At 54.8% G+C, this 20,164-nt stretch overlaps 1 pseudogene; it reads left to right on the top strand.

Annotated features, from left to right (window-relative positions):
• The first annotated feature begins 16,918 nt into the window (after positions 1-16,918).
• The window catches only part of LOC146799896 (glucose-6-phosphatase catalytic subunit 1-like), a 176,196-nt pseudogene continuing 172,950 nt past the window's right edge, over positions 16,919-20,164 (top strand).

Below are 20,164 nucleotides of genomic sequence, written 5' to 3'. Positions count from 1 at the left end.
CCTGGATCCCAAGACTGCCCAGGGCCACCGATTGATCCTCGTCCTGGTGGACCATGCCACCCGCTACCCTGAGGCCATTCCCCTCCGCACCGTGACGGCCCCCGTGGTAGGCCGGGCCTTGATGGGGATCTTCTCCCGCGTGGGGTTCCCTCGCGAAGTCGTGAGTGATCGTGGCACAAACTTTATCTCCAAATACATGAGGTCCCTATGGCAGCAGTGCGGGGTATCATACAAGTTCACCACCCCATACCACCCCCAAGGGAATGGCCTAGTCGAGCGATTTAACAGGACCCTGAAGGGGATGATCATGGGCCTCGAAGAACCCCTACGCCAGAGATGGGACGTCCTCCTCCCTTGCCTCCTGTTCGCCTACCGAGAGGTTCCCCAAAAATCTCTGGGGTTCAGCCCGTTCGAATTACTGTACGGACACCCCGTCCGGGGGCCCCTGAGCCTGGTCAAAGAAGGCTGGGAAACGACTCTCCGGGGGACCCCTCCTGACGTGTTCCGCTATATCCTGGCGCTTCGCAACCAGACCCGGAAATTCCGAGAACTCGCCGAGGCAAACCTCGAGGCTAGCCAAGAAGAGATGAAGCGCTGGTATGACCAGAATGCCACGCTGGTCGAGTTTCAGCCGGGCCAACAGGTCTGGGTCATGGCCCCAGTGAAACCCTGCGCCCTCCAAGACAAATGGACTGGTCCCTTCAAGGTGGTCGAGAGGAAGAGTCAAGTCACATATCTAGTTGATGTGCAGTCCCCGCTGAACCCCCTCCGGGTCCTCCACGTGAACCGCCTCAAACCCCACTTTGTGAGGACGGAGATGAGTTTGCTCCTGGCCACCGACGATGGGACTGAAGAAGACACAGAGCCCCTTCCAGACCCCCTGTGTGCTAAAGAGACAGATGGCTCCGTAGAGGGGGTGAGACTGTCAACCACCCTCACCCCCCAACAGTCCGACGACTGTCGCCGGCTACTAAGACAATTCACAGACCTCTTCTCCCTAACCCCTAGGGTCACCGACTGCTGTGTCCACGACGTAGACACCGGCGACAGCCCGCCCGTGAGACACCGAGCCTACCGGGTCCCTAAACGGGTCCGCGCCTGCATCCAGACCGAAGTAACCAAGATGTTGGCCCTCGGGGTGATTGAACCCTCCGACAGCCCCTGGGCCAGCCCGATAGTCCTGGTCCCGAAGGCGGCCGCCCCTGGTGCCACCCCCGAGCTGAGATTCTGTGTGGACTACCGGGGACTCAACGCGGTCACCCGGGCGGACGCTCACCCTATCCCCCGCGCAGACGAGCTCATCGACCGCCTCGGGGCCGCTCGCTACCTCAGCACCTTCGACCTAACCTGCGGATACTGCCAGATTGGTCTCACGGAGGGAGCCAAGGAGCGCTCCGCCTTCTCCACCCCGGATGGGCACTACCGCTTTAAAGTGATGCCGTTTGGAATGAAGAATGCCCCGGCCACCTTCCAGCGGCTGGTGAACAGGGTCCTGGCCGGACTAGGGGGGTTCAGCGCAGCGTACCTAGACGACATAGCAGTATTCAGCTCCCAATTGGCCGAACACCTCCAGCACCTCCGGCAAGTACTGCTGGCCCTGCGCCAGGCCGGCCTAACCATCAAAGCCAGCAAATGTCAAATTGGACAAGGCTCAGTGATCTATCTGGGGCACCAGGTGGGAAGCGGGCAGGTCGCCCCCCTCCAGCCGAAGATCGACGCCATCTTGTCCTGGGAACCCCCAACGACCCAAACGGAAGTCCGGGCCTTCCTGGGCCTCACCGGTTACTACCGGAGGTTTATTAAGAATTATGGCAGCATCGCAGGCCCCCTCACCGAGTTAACCTCCAAAAAGCACCAGAAGAAAATACAATGGACTCCCCCGTGCCAAAAAGCGTTCGACGCCTTGAAAGCCGCTACATGTACTGCTCCGGTACTCAAAGCCCCCGACCACTCTCAGGAGTTTGTGGTCCAGACCGACGCCTCGGAACACGGCATCGGGGCAGTTCTCTCCCAGTTCAACGACAAGGGCATAGATCAGCCCATAGCCTTCATCAGCCAAAGGTTGCTGCCTTGAGAACAGCGGTGGAGCACCATTGAAAGAGAGACCTTCGCAGTAGTCTTGGCCCTCAAAAAGCTACGGCCCTACTTGTTCGGCACCCACTTCCGAGTTCAAACGGATCATCAACCCTTGCGGTGGCTGATGCAAATGAGAGGAGAAAACCCCAAGCTGCTACGATGGTCAATCTCCCTCCAGGGGATAGACTTCACTGTGGAGCATCGCCCCGGGACTGACCACGACAAAGCGGACGGCCTGTCCCGATTCTTCCGCTTCAGCGAGGAGAACCCCCAAGTGGATGGGTAGTTCTCCCCGCCTTTCAGCTGGGGGGGCACGTGTGAGACCGGCCTCGTGGCGTGGGCCCTCCCGACCAGCAAGCCACCCTACAACCGCACCTGATCCCCGATGTCACAGACTTCCGGCCACCATGGCCCAACAACCCGATGGCCGGCCGGTGCCCCAGCAACACCCAAGACCCTACAACGCATGCCCGGCCGAGAGAGCGAGAAGCCCCCAAGCCAGACCAGGAGACGCCGTCCCTGTCACACCTCAGGTCTCCTCCCCAAGGAGGGTTTCGATCGACCACCAGGCTCCCGGGGAGCGGGCGCCTCGCCTGCTGGGCGCCTGGAGTCCCTCACAGACCCACCTGAACAGATCAAAGGGCCGAGCGACAGGAAATCCCGACACACCGCCCCCAGGCACCAAGACCCCTCTCGGCGAGGACTCCGGACTTCAAAGAGGTGGGGGAGTATAACAAGGGGTGCTGAAAGTACGGGAGGCAGAGAAGACTTGGACCTACGAGAACCCTGCTGACCTGGTCACGGCTCCATCGACCCCCCTGTGCCGAAGAACGCTCCCCGAACTCTGAACCATCTGAGCCCTGCTGACGCTGTCGCGGCTCCCCGAACTCTGGACCATCTGAGCCCTGCTGACGCTGTCGCGGCTCCCCGAACTCTGAACCATCCGAGCCCTGCTGACGCTGTCGCAGCTCCCCGAACTCTGAACCATCTGAGCCCTGCTGACGCTGTCGCGGCTCCCCGAACTCTGAACCATCCGAGCCCTGCTGACGCTGTCGTGGCTCCCCGAACTCTGAACCACCCGAGCCCTGCTGACGCTGTCGCGGCTCCCCGACTCCGAGACCACCTGTGCCTGCTGAGTGACTCGCGGCACCCTCCTCCAAGAGAATCGGCAGAGATTGCCGAGAGAAGCAACATCCCCCCCAGCTCGAGGATTGAGAGCTGGGCGCAGGGTACTCCGCAGAGACACTGAACTCAAAGACTGTCCCGCTACCCCCATACCCATATCCCGAGATCGCCGCCGCTTGTGGCACTGATTCAATACCTGCATTTCGGATCATAAAGATCCCTTACGTCTACGATAAAGTATACGGTCTTACGAAGAACTACTGTGTGGTGTCCCTCTGTCAGATAGTGCAAGCTCAGTGTGTGCGAACCTAGTTACGGGACCCTTCCAGGAAGGGCCTCCCCGCCCTTGCTCGGCCTAACTCGGGGAGAGGTGGGTCAAAGGGTGGTCAGGAACGTATTCCGAAGCCCCCCGGAGAACGCCTTTCCAACAATCTGTAAGTGCTTCCTGTTGAGGTTTAGTGGCAGGAGCATCGTGCCAGAATGAATCCTGCCCTGCATATTTCCGTTCCGTCGCGGATTGCGGCAGTTTCGTCATTTTCGCGGAACGCGAAAATGCAGAAATTACGCAAGTTCCGCAAGCGTAACGGAATTTCTCACCCACCCTTACACATTATATAGTCAGGAAATGCCCGCCAAGCTCCCAAATATCCAGGATAGGGCTTTTAAAATGCCACATCTAACTTTAATGCATACAGTTTCCCCATATACCTTTTAAATGTCCCCAAGGGGAGCAACTCCTACACTGACTACATACTCAGTCAAGTGGGGGAAAATGTTGTAGACACATTCGAAAACATGGGTGTAACGCTGGACCCTGCAGGACTAGGGCCCCAAACGCTGAAGGAAACCCTAACCCGTGAGGGGTCACTATTCAACCCAAGGTCAATGAATATCGGTGATGTATGGGAAACTCATGGGCCCCTCGTCACATTTGCAGGGGTGTGGGAGGCGAGCAATATTTTTTGCTACGCCACTGTTCCAAATTAAAGGTTGTTTAGGTCTCCCCTAGCGTTGCAGCGCATGGGCTGCTCGCTGGGCGAGATATATTGTGAACGAGGACTTTGAGAAGAGGGCTTGAAGCCCCGCCCCTCATTTCCATTGGCTGGCATCACCGTTTATGCTAAACGGTGCCTGCCATTGGAAATTAGGTTTTTTTTTTATGCCCTTTCACCTCCGATCCGGACTGGGTCGCCTGCTTTGCTGCTGTCGCAAAGCACTTTCTTATCTTTATGGGGCCATGTGTTTCTAATTAGAAACACATGGCCCCATAAAGACAAGAGATTGATGTTTGTTTCTTGTCTGTTTACTACGTTCACACACTTGTGGGCTTCCGGTGCATGTCTTACCGCACGCTGCACCTGGTGAGCGACCTCGGAAACCCCGTTCTCTCTTTTCCTGCTCTATCCGATGACGGAGAGGTAAGAATATTTTTCAGATCCTTCAGTGCAATTGCTAAAGCCTTTTAGCCGTAGCCCATAGCAGCTTTTCCTGACCGTGTTGTTTGTGCCTTTTCTTTAGGAACCATGACGGCCAAAGGACCACTGTAGTCCGTCCAGGTCTTCGGGCGCAAGGTTAGTGTGGCACGTGCACACCCTCTTCCTTCCCGCACCATGGCACCTTTCGTAGCGAAGTTCCACAGCCGAGTACACATAATAAGATTGCTTGTTTAATGTAGAGTCTCTAGGCCTGTTGGGGTGGGGGTTGGGGTGTGAATGGGCCTTTCCTCACCACAAGACCCCGTATGGCTAGTATGTAACTTCTGAGCAGGCTGTGCTAAGATGCACGTCAGCCAGGTGGAGACTGCTTCTGCCTCACCTATAGCTACAGTGCTGAAGCTGCTGACCTCTTTCACTTGACTTTGATACATGTGGATTTCTGTGTCATGTGTTTTGTGTGCCACCCACTGTTATTTGTTTGCTGTCCTCTGTTGTAGATGTCTGCATGCTGCTGCCGCGTCCCACGTGTTTTATGCCTGCTCCCCTCCTTGTGAGGCGTGTTTGCATGCTGCTGCTGTGTCCCACGTGTTTTATGCCTGCTCCCCTCCTTGTGAGATGTGATTGCATGCTTCTGCAGTGTCCCACGTATTTTATGCCTGCTGCCCTCCTTGCAAGGCGTGTTTGCATGCTGCTGCCATGTCCCGTGTGTTTTATGCCTGCTGCCCTCCTTGCGAGGCGTGTTTGCATGCTGCCACCGTGTCCTGCTTGTTTCATGCCTGCTGCCCTCATTGCGAGGCGTGTTTGCATGCTGCTGCCATGATTCGCATGTTTCATGCCTGCTGTCCTCCTTGCAAGGCGTGTTTGCAGGCTGCCGCAGTGTCCAGCGTGTTTCATGCCTGCTGCCCTGCTTGCGAGGCGGGTTTGCATGCTGCCACCGTGTCCCACATGCTTTTTTGCCTGCCGCCCTCCTTACCAGGCGCGTTTGCATGCTGCCGCCGTGTCCAGCGTGTTTCATGCCTGCTGCCCTCCTTGCGAGGCGTGTTTGCAGGCTGCCACCGTGCCCCACATGTTTCTTGCCTGCTGCCCTGCTTGCGAGGCATATTTGCTTGCTGCCACCGTGTCCCACGTGCATTTTTACCTGCTGTCCTCCTTGCGAGGTGTGTTTCCATTCTGCCGCCGTGTCCCGCGTGTTTCATGCCTGCTGTCCTCCTTGCGAGGCATGTTTGCAGGCTGCTGCCGTGCCCCATGTGTTTCATGCCTGCTGCCTTCCTTGCGAGGCGTGCTTGTATGCTGCCACCGTGTCCCACGTGCTTTTTGCCTGCTGTCCTCCTTGTGAGGCGTATTTCCATGCTGCCGCCATGCCCCACGTGTTTCATGCCTGCTGCCCTCCTTGCGAGGCGTGTTTGCATACTGCCACCGTGTCCCACATGCTTTTTTGCCTGCTGTCTTCCTTACTAGGCATGTTTGCATGCTGCCACCGTGTCCCGCTTGTTTCATGCCTGCTGCCCCCCTTGTGAGGCGTGTTTGCAGGCTACTGCCGTGCTCCACGTGTTTCATGCCTGCTGCCCTGCCTGCTAGGCGTGTTTGCATGTTGCCACCATGTCCCACGTGCTTTTTTGCCTGCTACCCTCCGTACAAGGCGTGTTTGCATGCTGCCTCCGTGTCCAGCGTGTTTCATGCCTGCTGCCCTACTTGCGAGGCTTGTTTGCAGGCTGCCGCCGTGCCCCACGTGTTTCTTGCCTGCTGCCCTCCTTGCGAGGCGTGTTTGCTTGCTGCCACCGTGTCCCATGTGCTTTTTTACCTGCTGCCCTCCTTGCGAGGCGTGTTTCCATGCGGCCGCTGTGTCCCGCGTGTTTCATGCCTGCTGTTCTCCTTGCGAGGCGTGTTTGCAGGCGGCTGCCATGCCCCACATATTTCATGCCTGCTGCCCTCCTTGCGAGGTGTGTTTGCATGCTGCCACCGTGTCCCACATGCTTTTTTGCCTGCTGCCCTCCTTACAAGGCGTGTTTGCATGGTGCTGTCATGTGCCATATGTTTTATGTCTGCTGCACTCCTTATAAGGTGTGTTTACATGCTACTCTCTGTGTCACGTTTAATGCCTGCTGTTCCCTGTGCATTTGACACATGCTGCTTACGATGTTCCACGACACTAGAATGAGCCATGTTTTTGGAAACCTGAACTGTAAAACTGAAACCCCAAAGGGTGGCAGGGTGCCCCTTCCCGGCCACCCCTGGCAAGGTTGCATGCAGTGCTGCTCTCGTGGCGTTGAACATGTGGCATATGCTTGGTATCATTGGACTGGGACCGAACATAATTATAATCTTCCTTTTCTATTCGTCCTAGGCACAGAAAAGCACGTCAGCCTGGCTGGGCCGTTCATAAATAACCTGTGGCAACCCCTGGGCGCCAAGCGTGACAGACATTCAGTCCCCGCCCCAGCCTGATGCAAAACCAGCCACGAGGCAAACAGAGGACGAAATCAAGGGTACCAATGTAGGCGGTGTTGGATTGGGATCAAAAATCGGCCCGGGCACACCAAAAACAAGCATTTGCAATGCAATAGGTCTCGCATTTACGCGAGTCTGAGCTATTGACATTGCCAATAACAATGCCTTTTATTTTTGTTTTCATTTTTAAAACATAAATAAAAGCCATTGTCATTTACAATGCCAATAGCTTAAACTCGAGTAAATGCAAGACCTATTGCATTGCAAATGTTTGTTTAACATTTCCTACCCTTCTGGGCACCACCAGCAGCTCAACAATCAATCAATCAATCAATCAATCAATCAGGACATTTATAGAGCGCACTACCTACCCGTAGGGTCTCAAGGCGCGTGGGGGGGGGGGGGGGGTGACGCTACTGCTCGAACAGCCAGGTCTTGAGCTTCTTCCTGAAGGAGAGGTGGTCTTGGGTCAGGCGCAGGTCGGCCGGGAGGGAGTTCCAGGTCTTGGCGGCCAGGTAGGAGAAGGACCTTCCTCCTGTAGTGGCTCTGCGGATGCGTGGGACGGCGGCGAGGGCGTGGCTGGCAGATCGGAGGTGGCGTTTGGGAGCGTAGAAGTTGATGCGGTTGTTGAGGTAGCTCGGGCCTTGATCGTGGAGAGCTTTGTGTGCGTGGGTAAGGAGGCGGAAGGTGATTCTCTTGTTGACCGGGAGCCAGTGCAGGTCTCTTAGGTGTCCGGAGATGTGGCTGTGTCGTGGGATGTCGAGGATGAGTCTGGCTGAGGCGTTCTGGATGCGCTGGAGTCTCTTCTGGATCTTGGCGGTGGTTCCGGCGTAGAGTGCGTTGCCGTAGTCCAGTCGGCTGGTGACGAGGGCCTGGGTGACGGTCTTCCTGGTCTCGGTGGGGATCCACCAGAAGATCTTCCGAAGCATGCGCAGGATGTTGAAGCACGACGAGGAGACGGCGTTGACTTGCCTGGTCATGGAGAGGGAGGAGTCCAGGATGAAACCCAGGTTGCGGGCGTGGTCCGTCGGTTTGGGTGCGGTGCCCAGGGCGGGGGCCACCAGGAGTCGTCCCAGGCGGAGAGCTCCAGCTGTCTCCAGTTACACCGGGTCATGTTTAAAAGCTCTACACAGGGCCAGACTGGCCGTAGCAGGCACCGTACGTTTCCCCGGTGGGCTGGAAGGGTGGGGGCAGGTATTGTTGCTAGGGGCCGGTTTAAAATCAGCCCCTTGTAACAAAAAACAAAAACACAGCAGCAGTGCAGCAGCAGTGTTCCAGCCCTGGGAGTTACGTACGTCCTCCCCCCTCCACCCCATCCGGTCAAACCTAATTGTCAGGGCTGTGAGGTGTCATGGGCCCTGGGTCCACATGCTGCTAATGATAATAATAATAATCCACATTTGTAAAGCGCGAACATTCACCCGTAAGGGTCTCTAGGCGCTGTGGTCCGTCGGGAAGATTAAGCAAGCTATTGCCCAGAGTCACATGGTGCTAGGCTAATCTGCCGCCGGGGATCGAACCGTGATCCCCAGATTCCGGAGTCAGTCGCCCTGGCCGTGGCGCCACACCTCTTCCCACACACAACAGCATAGTAGGGTACTGGAACTGGCCCAGGGCACGTGCGCCCGGCCCCTTTTATTGACAGGGTCACCTGACTGGTGACGCCTGTGGTGGGTGGGTGAATAGTGTGGGTTACATCCTCGGTGGAACACTAGAATGTATCCAGCCGGATACTACATCCCTCACAAACTTTAATGAAAAAAAAAAACAACAGTCCAACCTGGAACAAAACAAATAAACAACAAGAGCACCAAATGAGTCTCTTCAGGCCGTCAGCCAGGCAGCGCTGGAGCTTCGGACCGCACAGTCAGGATACCTTCATCTGCCTTGGCGATGTTCTTTAGACCGGCCTGGTCTCGCAGTGTTGATGTCTATGTATAGAGTTTCAGTGCTGGTGCATCTGGAGCTGAGGTGGAATCCACTCTGGAGGATCTCTCAGGCGCTCAGCCTTCGGTGGATGACAGAACCTGCAGCTGTTGGGGACGATCTCTGTGAGTGAGGCCTTCCTTTGGTGGTGGCTTGCTAGATGGCCTTCCTTACTCCTGACTGCTGAGCGATGTCCGACTTGCCTCTCTCGCCCGGACTCCTCTCTCACTGGTGCCTCTTGGAGGGCTTTCCTAATGGCTGCCATGGGACCGTGTGGACCGTGCAGGGCTTCGTGTGAGCGTGCGAAGGCGTCACTGGGGAACTGCCAACGGACTCACAGCCAAGTCGCTCATGTAGCCTCCGGTGGTGGTGTCTCCGTCTGGGCGTCCTTGCCGTCCGGACTCTGGTTCTGCGCCTTGCTCTGACGATCTTGTGTTGTACATTGCTTGCTTTGCACATCGTTTGGAGCTCTGTGCTCCCCTCATTTTCAAAGGACTCACCTCCCTCTTAGTGCTTCCAGTGTTCTCGCCTGCGCCCCTTTCCACCCCGGGTTTTCCCTTTTTATGTTGGGGGCGCCGGCGTATATTCAAGCTTTCTTCGGTTCCGGGGGCGGAGCCAGGGGGTCATAGCACTCTTCTCGCCTGCGCCCCTTTCCACCCCGGGTTTTCCCTTTTTATGTTGGGGGCGCCGGCGTATATTCAAGCTTTCTTCGGTTCCGGGGGCGGAGCCAGGGGGTCATAGCACTCTAGTCCCTCACTATTTAAGCAGCATGAGCAGGTCGGCGCGCAGCGAACACACGTAGACACTTTTGTACATGCTTTGCTGAAGTTATTTTGTATTGTTTTAAAAAAAAATTTAAACTGTGATACTGTTAAAACTAATTTTTGATTGTGTGGAGCCTTCCACTATGTGTTGTACTTTCCTTGCTTTGCACATCGTTTTGAGCTCGGCGCTCCCCTGATTTTCAAAGGACTCACCGCCCTCTTAGTGCTCCCAGTGTTCTCGCCAGCGCCCCGTTCCACCCCGGGTTTTCCCGTTTGATGTGGAGGGCGCCGGCATATACTCAAGCTTTCTTCCGGTTCCGGGGGCGGAGCCAGGGGGTCATAGCACTCTAGTCCCTCACTATTTAAGCAGCATGACCAGGTCGGCGCGCAGCGGACGCGCGCAGTGGGTGCACCACCGGCGCGCCAAAGGCAAGCCCGTCTGCGCCAAGACCGCTCTATGCGCCAGAGATGCTGCCCCTTTTATCCTTGACCAACTGTGACGGACTTGTTATACTAGAGAGGTATTGTTAGGTCTTTGACCAGTAAGGGTTCCCTGTTATCACACCTTGGACCCGGAGATGTTAGTTAGGAAGTTGCACTTTGTATGCACTGGTTGCAATACTTCACTAAAACAGGACTGCAACATCCAGCCTGATAATAAGGCAGTCAGACCCCCCCTCCCAAAAAAAAACAGATTGCACAGGGCTTTCTTATCAATGTTAGATCTTTGATCAAGATTAAGGTCGCCTTCAGAGATTTTATCTCGGCAAGAAAGCCAACGTGGGTTTTCATCACTGAAACTTGGGCTACTGATGCTATTCCTTTTGATTTACACTTCCTGGCATCAGTTATGCCCCCTCCCAGCAACAGGAATTTGGACGAAAGGAGGAATCTTAGCCTGATAAGTAAGAAGGCACTCTCCAACTTCCTCAATAACTTTGAGCTTACTAAGCATCAGGATGCCAATCTGGCAGCTGCTGAGCTATCACAAAAACTGTCCGCAGCACTGGATTCGTTGGCACCTGTCACCAAGCATTATTCCGTGAGAATAAAACCCTCTGCTCCCTGGTTCACGGAGAGACTCAGAAAGCTGAGACAGGGCTGCCGTAAACAAGAGAGGCTGTGGCTTGCAGACTTAGAACCTCTGAGTAGGGAACTGTATAAACTGTTTAAAAGAGTATAAATTAGCCATCATGGAGGAAAAGAGATTATACTTTTCAAATCTCACGGAATCTATGAAATATTCTAGGGACCTTTTTAAGGACATTAACTCTCTTTCCTCCCCTCATATCTCTGATCCTTCAGAATTTTCCCAGGAGCTATGTGACAAGATATCTGACTTTTTTCACACCAAAATCCGAGAGATCTACGCTTTGCTGGAAGCATCTAATTCCAACACTAGGTCGCCGGCTCGACCTTCTCCTCTTCTGAGGGAGGCCTCGCTTGCGGAGGAGCCTCCTAGGCCGCTCACCTTTCCCTGCATGGAGAATCATTGAAACTCCGAAGCAGATGCGGCGATACTCCCCACGCTCACTGAAGTAATGCGATCGTGCATTCTCCAACAGCTGGCACACAGCACCCAACAGGACTTTCTGCCATAAAGCAAACAGAATTGATCCCGCTGGTGTCAGCAACCCCCAAAGTCCAGATGTTGAGCGCTCCTGCGCCTATAACGAACCGTCGACTCTCTGCCACCTTAGAATTGTAAAAAAGGTGTGATATATTATCAAGACAGCAGTGCATTATTTGTTTGTCCTGAAGATGATGCCCTATATTTAATGTGGCATCGAAACGTCGTCGACACCCAAACACCCTATGCACTAGACTCAAGCTATAACACATTGTGCAATGGTGTTAAATGATTAATTTGTGTCTGTCTATACTGAGAACAACTGTACAGACCCATTTTGGCTTGCCTTTTGGCCAATTCTTTGTTCATTGTTCTGTCTTGTGTTCTGTTGGTCACGGCTGTGCCCACTTGTCATTTGAATGTTTTATTTGATACTACTTTTGAAAAATACTATGAAAATAAATTCTTGTCCGGCTGGACAAAAGACATACATTCTATTCTAAGTGTATGGTTATCTATCACACTGTATTTCTCCTGAATAGGGACCACTGTTCTCTATAACATGAAATTGCCCAAGGTCCCTGTCTTAATTCCTTTGGGTTCCCTTGTTCTGTAAAATAGTACATGGAGTGTGTGACTCCTCTCTTGCCTGTCGTGGGTCACTGCCGACTCCTTCCTGAGTCAGTGCGAGGGAGGACACTCTGTGTTTCCTTTGGCCCACTGCGGGGCTTCGCTGGGGTGGTGGAGATGTGGATACTCCCTTCTGTCTTCAGCAGTGCTTCTCTGTGGAGGAGTCTCATCCTCCCGGGTGCCTGCCCATGCTGTCATATTCGCTGGTGCGTCTTCCTGCACCCTTCTGGCTTTGTGCACTCGGTTCTCCTCTCGGGCATCCCCTTCTGGTACTTGGTGTGCCCATGTTGTAGCTTGCGTTGGTGTCTGTTACCAACTAGGGGCGAGTGGTGCAATTTTCGCACTGGCGCCTGGTAGCCACTGGGGTTGCGCGCACTGCACCCCTTCTTCTTAAACTTCACATGGGGCTGGCTGCCTTCATAGACTTTTCTGCTCTTTTCTATTTGACGCTGGTGCAGCTTTGGGCTTCTTAGGGCCCTTGGTGGGGCGTGACAGTGTTCCTCCTTTGAAAGTGTAGGCAGCACATTGGGCATGTGGTGCACTCATCATCAGTCCAGGCCTTGTCTCTTGTGCTGTTCCTGCTGGTGGAGCAGTAGTGGCCTATTGCTACTCGGGGCAAGGCAGTGCACTGTGCACCCATCTGGTTGTTCCTGCTTCCCAGTGACTGTCTGCCAGAGTTGTTGCCTATACTGCTGGGTATGGATGACTCTCAGCCGTCCTCAATGCAGGTCATGGGCAAAACGAGGATACTTACTGGTGCCTTGCACTGAGCACTGTGCAGCTCAGCAGAAGTATGGTTGCATCAGCTCCTCGTGGTGGCAGCGCTGTCAGTGTAGCGTCTGCGTCCGCCATGACGATTGGCAGGGGCCCTCATATGCTGTCACTGTGGCACTGGGCACTTGCTTGCTGTCCCTCCTGCCATGTGCTTCAGCGGGCGTGTGTTTGTGGAATGAGTGATCCCTGGATGGGGTCACTTCAGGCGCTGGCTGGCTACTTGCCCCGCTTACCACAGCTAGGAGTGTTGTGGGTACTTTCTGTGATGCAGCAGGGAAGCCGCACTGGGATGGAGATGCGGCTGCGAGGCGGTTTGTGTGTGTAGTAGGGTATATCGCCGAGTAATCCAAGAAGAGTCAAGTATATAATTAAGAAATGAAGTTTTATTCAGGAACAAGACCCACGACTGATCGCAATAACATCCAACAGCAATCTGACCATTCAGACTACATTCCAGAACCCAGTGATGTCAACCACTATTGAAATGTACACAGATTCTTAAAGACACATTACTAAAATATAATTTATACTACAATAGTACAGTGTGCCAACGTGGCCCCAGTCTTTACTCGCTGCTCTTTTGGGTCATGTTTCCTCCCATGAGTTTCCCCAGTAAGTGGCGCAGCAAGGTAAGTTGAAAAATCACAGCGGTCTGCCTCTTACTTCGGCATGTCCCTGTAATGTGCTCATTTAGTTCAGGTGTAGTACCGCCGGTGGCCACTAGATGACAGTGCCGTTTCAGCTCACAGACCCCGGCAGTCTCTTCTGGAACTGCGGGCCTGTGCTGTCACGGTGATACAGGTACTTGGGCTGTGTGCTGCTTTAGTGCGGTGTTTGTAATCGATGCAGGGACTCGGTTTGGCCATATGCGGGAGCGGCTTGCACTTGCTTTTCCGTTTGTGTGCAAAGCTTCTTTATTATTATTTTTTTACTAGTTTTCCATCAGTCCCCTGTGTTAATGCATTTGTCTGGTGCGGAGACCCAGAAGCTAGGAGGCGCCACCATGGCCGTAGGAGGCTGCTGCAGCTTTGCAGATGCTGCGGGCCTCATGTGTGTGTAACATGTGCAGGGTTTCACTCTTTGAAGCCGCGGCCACTCCTGTTTCTGCAGGTAGGCCAGTGTGGGAAATCTGCAATGAAACGCAGCCAGGAGGCGCTTACCGCTCTCAGCGCCCGTCCATGCACCGTGTTTGAGCCTGGGGCGGCTGCAGGCGCGTTGTTCCCTCTTCTGGGTATGGCTGCAGCGTGCGCTCTATGGCTCCAGGAAGGAGGCTGCATCTACTTCTGCCGTCGGTGCGGACACTGATGCGGTATGTCCTCCCGGGGCCAACGAGGTTTCAGGCGGCAGCAGACCACCCCTCGCACCTCACCCTGCCAAGTTGCTGAAGTGCCGGATGCTTTGGGCAGGCCTCTTCCCGGCGCCTCAGCAGGTGGGTGATAGCAGCGTGAGGCTCGTTCTTCACGCCGTGTGCCCGTTGCAGGGGCTTCAGTGACAGGGTGCCGCTGGCTTGTGGGCGCTTTGTCGTTGGCGCTGTGGTGCTCTCCAACGATGGCGGGTCTTGCTCGAAGGCGGTGAGAGCTAGCACTGCAGACGCAGACTGTATCTTCTTGCCCTGGCCTCGGGCCTTCATTCAGGGCACTTGCCCGCACACGGACAGCTTCAGTCCTGCACCTTGGCAGCGGGGTGATGCAGACAGCTCGGTGGAGGGACCAGGGAGGTTGCAGCCTCAGAACTTGAGCCTCTCACCTGCAGGTGGGTGGTGTCCAGCCGGCCATGCACCAGTCCGAGCGCTTCCCCTCCGGGTACGGTGGCTGCTGCAAAAACAGTATCCGAGGCGGGTAAGTGCGACTCTCCTCCTCAGATGGGCAGACGCCTCCCCCTTTACAGCAGTCTTCGCCCTTGTGCATGGTGGTCCAGGGTGCTTCGACTATGCTGCTACCGGACACCTTCACAGCACCTCACTTTGGCCAGCACGGCGGGTGGGGTCAGACACCCTCATCGCCATTGTGGTGTTATGGGCCCTGGGCGCACATGCTGCTAATGATGGACACAGACACACCGTACGTAGGGTACTGGAACTGGCCCAGGGCACGTGCGCCCGACCCCTTTTATTGACAGGGTCACCTGACTGGTGACGCCTGTGATGGGTGGGTGAATAGTGTGTGTTACATCCTCGGTGGAACACTAGAATGTATCCGGCCGGATACTACCGGCTGGTCTGCGATCCCAGTCCAACCCTGGCACTACAGAGGAACAAACGTCAGGATTTGGCATAGAGAGGCCAAACACAGCTTATGTCTACCTTTTAAAAGGGTGAACATGCAGTGCCCTATCTTGGCTGGTGGTTGAAGCTGGCTGGCAGCAGCACTCACTTTTGGGGCGCGGAATTTGGTTTTCATCATCGGAGTATGTCTAGGAACCAGAGAGAGAAAGCCAAGAAAGGAAAGAGGAAGAACGATACAGGAACAACAGTGACAAAGGGAGAAAGCAGGAATGAAAAAGAAAATACAAGAGAGAGATAAAGAGACAGGAGCAGTCGAGTGATGGAAGAAAGAGGCCAGAGGTCGAATCAAGACTAGAATATCTTGGTGTTCAGCAACCTCGACATTCAGCAGCACTGACTGAGGAAAAATGCAGGCCTGCCTCTTCATCTGTTACAAATGAAGCGCTGCTACATGGCCAACTTCTCCATAGCGCTTCATGCTGTGAGTTCAGTCTTTCTGCACTCTTAGTTATATTCTCTTCACACTGTATTAGTATTTAATGTTGTTTTACAGTGTTGTAGTTAATGTTCTCTGCATTCTAGGCGCTGTCATATAGCGTGTTAGTGGTTGCCTGGTTGCACTGTCATACGATTCTACGTTGTGAATGTTGCGCAAGGCTGTTGGGATGAATAGTCTGCTAATACCAAGATGAAGCGGAACCCACCAGGTAAGATTTCCAAGGGGCCATAATGTCCAAACCCAACTTGGACCAGGGTGCAGAAGGACATTCAATAGGATGAAGAGGGGGAGTAGAAACTTTCAACCCCTTGTCAACAGACCTGCGAATAGAGCCTACATCAACCACGTCACACACATCACTGTCCATGGAGGGCCGCAGAGACAGCCAAACGGTGACCAGGACAACGGAACCCCAACAGCCTTGCGCAACATTCACAACGTAGAATCTTATGACAGTGCAACCAGACAACCACTAACACCCTATATGACAGAGCCTAGAATGCAGAGAACATTAACTACAACACTGTAAAACAACATTAAATACCAATACAGTGTGTAGAGAATAGAACATTTGTTTCTACAGACAGTGGAATGGAGATACAGCCTGCACTCTCTACATCAGCCTTGGACTGACTGCTGGGGGACATCAGGTGGCAGCTTACCCAGTGCCTGTGCCTGCTTCCGGTTTGCCAAGCTGGCTACTGCACTGAAGAGCAGGCAGGCACATATTCGGGCTCACTATACTTAAATTGGGCTTTTTCATAGATAGTTTTGTAACATTACAAGCAACTTTATGGATAGAAACCGTCTTGCATCACATAATCAATAAAGCTTTTGCAAACCCGCTTTCCGAAGGGACCCAAGTCTTTGGTATTTTAGCATTATTCACACATTCTTTGGTGGCTCCAGGGAGCATGGCCTCGAAGTATCGCGACAGCAGAAACCCTTAGGCACACTGACCCCGGGCCCAGCGCGCGAAGCTTTCACCTGCTGCCTGGTCCGTTTCATGCCGGCTGCTCTGTCAATATGTTTTGGTCAGAGGAACTAGGAGGTCCAAGGTTCGCTTGCTTCATGAAGTGAGTGACCTGGGCCCGAACTGAATTAGAAGCCAACACCGGCGCTCAGACGCTGTCCGTTGTAGTTTTCCACCTGCGAGGAAGGCTCTTGGGGCCATATTATTAAGGACGGCGTTAAAATTATCGCCGCTTTAGCGGCAGGTAACGGCCGATAAAGCGGCAATAATGGGCTTGATAATATGCCCGTGAGAATTCCAATAGAAGCCCATGTTCTGGTGTGAACCTGGGCTTCTATGGGAATTCTCAAGGGCATATTATCAAGCCCATTAACGCTGCTTTAGTAGCAGTTTCCTGCCGCAAAGCGGCGATAATGTTATCACCGTTCCTTGATAATATGGCCCCTGGAGAGGCGAAGCGCCCCGTGGCCTCCATGGACCTCCTCCACGACTCCGGGGCGCGCATGGTGCAGTACCTGCAGGTGAACTACAGGAGCTCCCAGGACTGGTTCATGTTCGTCTCCTTCGCCACCGACCTCCGCACCACCTTCTTCGTCCTCTTCCCCGTCTGCTTCCACCTGAAAGCACCATGAAACCGCTTGGTGTAGGTGCGCTCTACAAATACTTTTAACATAACATAACCTGTGCGAGGCGGTGGGCATCAGGCTCATCTGGGTGGCCGTCATCGGCGACTGGCTCAACCTGCTCTTCAAATGGCGAGTAGGGAAGTTGCCCAACAATGCTGGAGATTGGTGGGTGAACTTCAGGGCTTCTCCAACCTTACTTAACCTCTCAATACCTCAACTATGAAAAGTGGGATGTTGTGAGGCATAGAAATAGGACACCCCTGGAAAAAAATTGGGCAACATTTTTTCTTCAGAGGAGCAAGCAGAAACTGAAGACAGAATTATTGAATTTAGATCTCAGAGCTGAGAATAAAGGTGATGGGTTCACCGGGCAGGGACAGTTGTTGGACGCGCTGCTCATTGTTCAACCCCTGTACTGGCCACCGCCCCAAGCTTCATGGTTGACCGGATGTGGCATTATGAAACTAGCCAAGTCACCGAAACTAAACGCTGCTGTAATTCCAGACATCTGCTACCATTCTAAACGGCATGCGTAACTCTACCAGAATTCCATTTTATGGGAACAATTTCCATGGAATTCTGATGATAAAAGCCCACTTCCCCAGCGGCTAAACTCACAAAATGTAATTTGCAAATAAAAATTCCGAGTCATATTTAATGTGAGAAACCAGACTGTCCACAGAAATGTCAGTGCTGTTTGTATTTTAGGTTCAAAATGACATATATGTTTTTTGCCCCAATTGAACTTGGACTGCTAATTCAGAAACCCAGATTCCTTCAAGCGGTAAAAAGATGGGTGCATATGAAATTAGCGGGTTTTATCGCAGAGTCTTATATCTTATAACACGCACATGTACATTACCAACCAACACAGATACGGGAACAAACCGTACATTGTATGAAACCACCTTAACTTTTATAAAGCGAAATATATTTTGGAAATGTACGAGTCTGAGACACAAAATTTAAGAACAATTCTATGCAGCCGAGATCGAGTGAATGTCCATCTGTTTTGGAATTTTAAATCTGCAAAGGGAGTTCTCTACACACCACTGTCTCAGTGACTTTCCCCCCACTTACTAATTCTGCCCCCCCTTCCAGGTTCGTCACCAAGAGCCCTCTCCTGCTCCTGTTCTCCTTTGCTCAGGTCGCGTTATCTGTTTAGATCTGAAGCTGGCGTTTCCCAACAGGCTCGGTTTGCTCTCCGGTCGGTGACAGAGGCCAGGAGGCACAATGGCCTTGAGGGAAAGGACAGAACGTGCAGAGCATCACGACGGGCAGAGCAAGTGACGTGGGCATGGGGGACCCACGAGGGTCCCAAACACTGGGAGGCTGACATCCTGTGGCACTAAGGGGGGCCGCCCTCCTAGGAGGGCCCCCTGCGTGGGCCCGGGGCAGCCCATGCAGAGGCCAAGAGGCGCAATGGCCTTCAGAGAAAGGACAGAACGTGCAGAGCATCACGACGGGCAGAGGAAGTGACGTAGGCATGGGGGACCCACGAGGGTCCCAAACACTTGGAGGCTGACATCCTGTGGCACTAAGGGGGGCCGCCCTCTTAGGAGGGCCCCCTGCACGGGCCCGGGGCAGCCCCGAGGCCAGGAGGCACACTGGCCTTGAGGGAAAGGACAGAACGTGCAGAGGATCACGACGGGCAGAGGAAGTGACGTGGGCATGGGGGACCCACGAGGGTCCCAAACACTGGGAGGCTGACATCCTGTGGCACTAAGGGGGGCCGCCCTCCTAGGAGGGCCCCCTGCGTGGGCCCGGGGCAGCCCCGAGGCCAGGAGGCGCAATGGCCTTCAGAGAAAGGACAGAACGTGCAGAGGATCACGACGGGCAGAGGAAGTGACGTGGGCATGGGGGACCCACGAGGGTCCCAAACACTGGGAGGCTGACATCCTGTGGCACTAAGGGGGGCCGCCCTCTTAGGAGGGCCCCCTGCGTGGGCCCGGGGCAGCCCTGCAGAGGCCAGGAGGCGCAATGGCCTTCAGAGAAAGGACAGAACGTGCAGAGGATCACGACGGGCAGAGGAAGTGACGTGGGCATGGGGGACCCACGAGGGTCCGAAACACTGGGAGGCTGACATCCTGTGGCACTAAGGGGGGCCGCCCTCTTAGGAGGGCCCCCTGCGTGGGCCCGGGGCAGCCCTGCAGAGGCCAGGAGGCGCAATGGCCTTGAGGGAAAGGACAGTACGTGCAGAGGATCACGACGGGCAGAGGAAGTGACGTAGGCATGGGGGACCCACGAGGGTCCCAAACACTGGGAGGCTGACATCCTGTGGCACTAAGGGGGGCCGCCCTCTTAGGAGGGCCCCCTGCGTGGGCCCGGGGCAGCCCTGCAGAGGCCAGGAGGCGCAATGGCCTTCAGAGAAAGGACAGAACGTGCAGAGGATCACGACGGGCAGAGGAAGAGACGTGGGCATGGGGGACCCACGAGAATCCCAAACACTTGGAGGCTGACATCCTGTGGCACTAAGGGGGGCCGCCCTCTTAGGAGGGCCCCCTGCGCGGGCCCGGGGCAGCCCCGAGGCCAGGAGGCACACTGGCCTTGAGGGAAAGGACAGAACGTGCAGAGGATCACGACGGGCAGAGGAAGTGACGTGGGCATGGGGGACCCGCGAGGGTCCCAAACACTGGGAGGCTGACATCCTGTGGCACTAAGGGGGGCCGCCCTCTTAGGAGGGCCCCCTGCGCGGGCCCGGGGCAGCCCCGAGGCCAGGAGGCGCAATGGCCTTCAGAGAAAGGACAGAACGTGCAGAGGATCACGACGGGCAGAGGAAGTGACGTGGGCATGGGGGACCCACGAGGGTCCCAAACACTGGGAGGCTGACATCCTGTGGCACTAAGGGGGGCCGCCCTCCTAGGAGGGCCCCCTGCGTGGGCCCGGGGCAGCCCTGCAGAGGCCAGGAGGCGCAATGGCCTTCAGAGAAAGGACAGAACGTGCAGAGGATCACGACGGGCAGAGGAAGTGACGTGGGCATGGGGGATCCACGAGGGTCCCAAACACTGGGAAGCTGACATCCTGTGGCACTAAGGGGGGCCGCCCTCTTAGGAGGGCCCCCTGCGTGGGCCCGGGGCAGCCCTGCAGAGGCCA

Source organism: Triturus cristatus, chromosome 8, assembly GCF_964204655.1.
Source record: "Triturus cristatus chromosome 8, aTriCri1.1, whole genome shotgun sequence".
In the NCBI taxonomy this organism is placed as follows: Eukaryota; Metazoa; Chordata; class Amphibia; order Caudata; family Salamandridae; genus Triturus; species Triturus cristatus.
The sequence above is the reverse complement of the archived record's forward strand: the minus strand, read 5'-3'. Positions and strand labels throughout refer to the sequence as shown.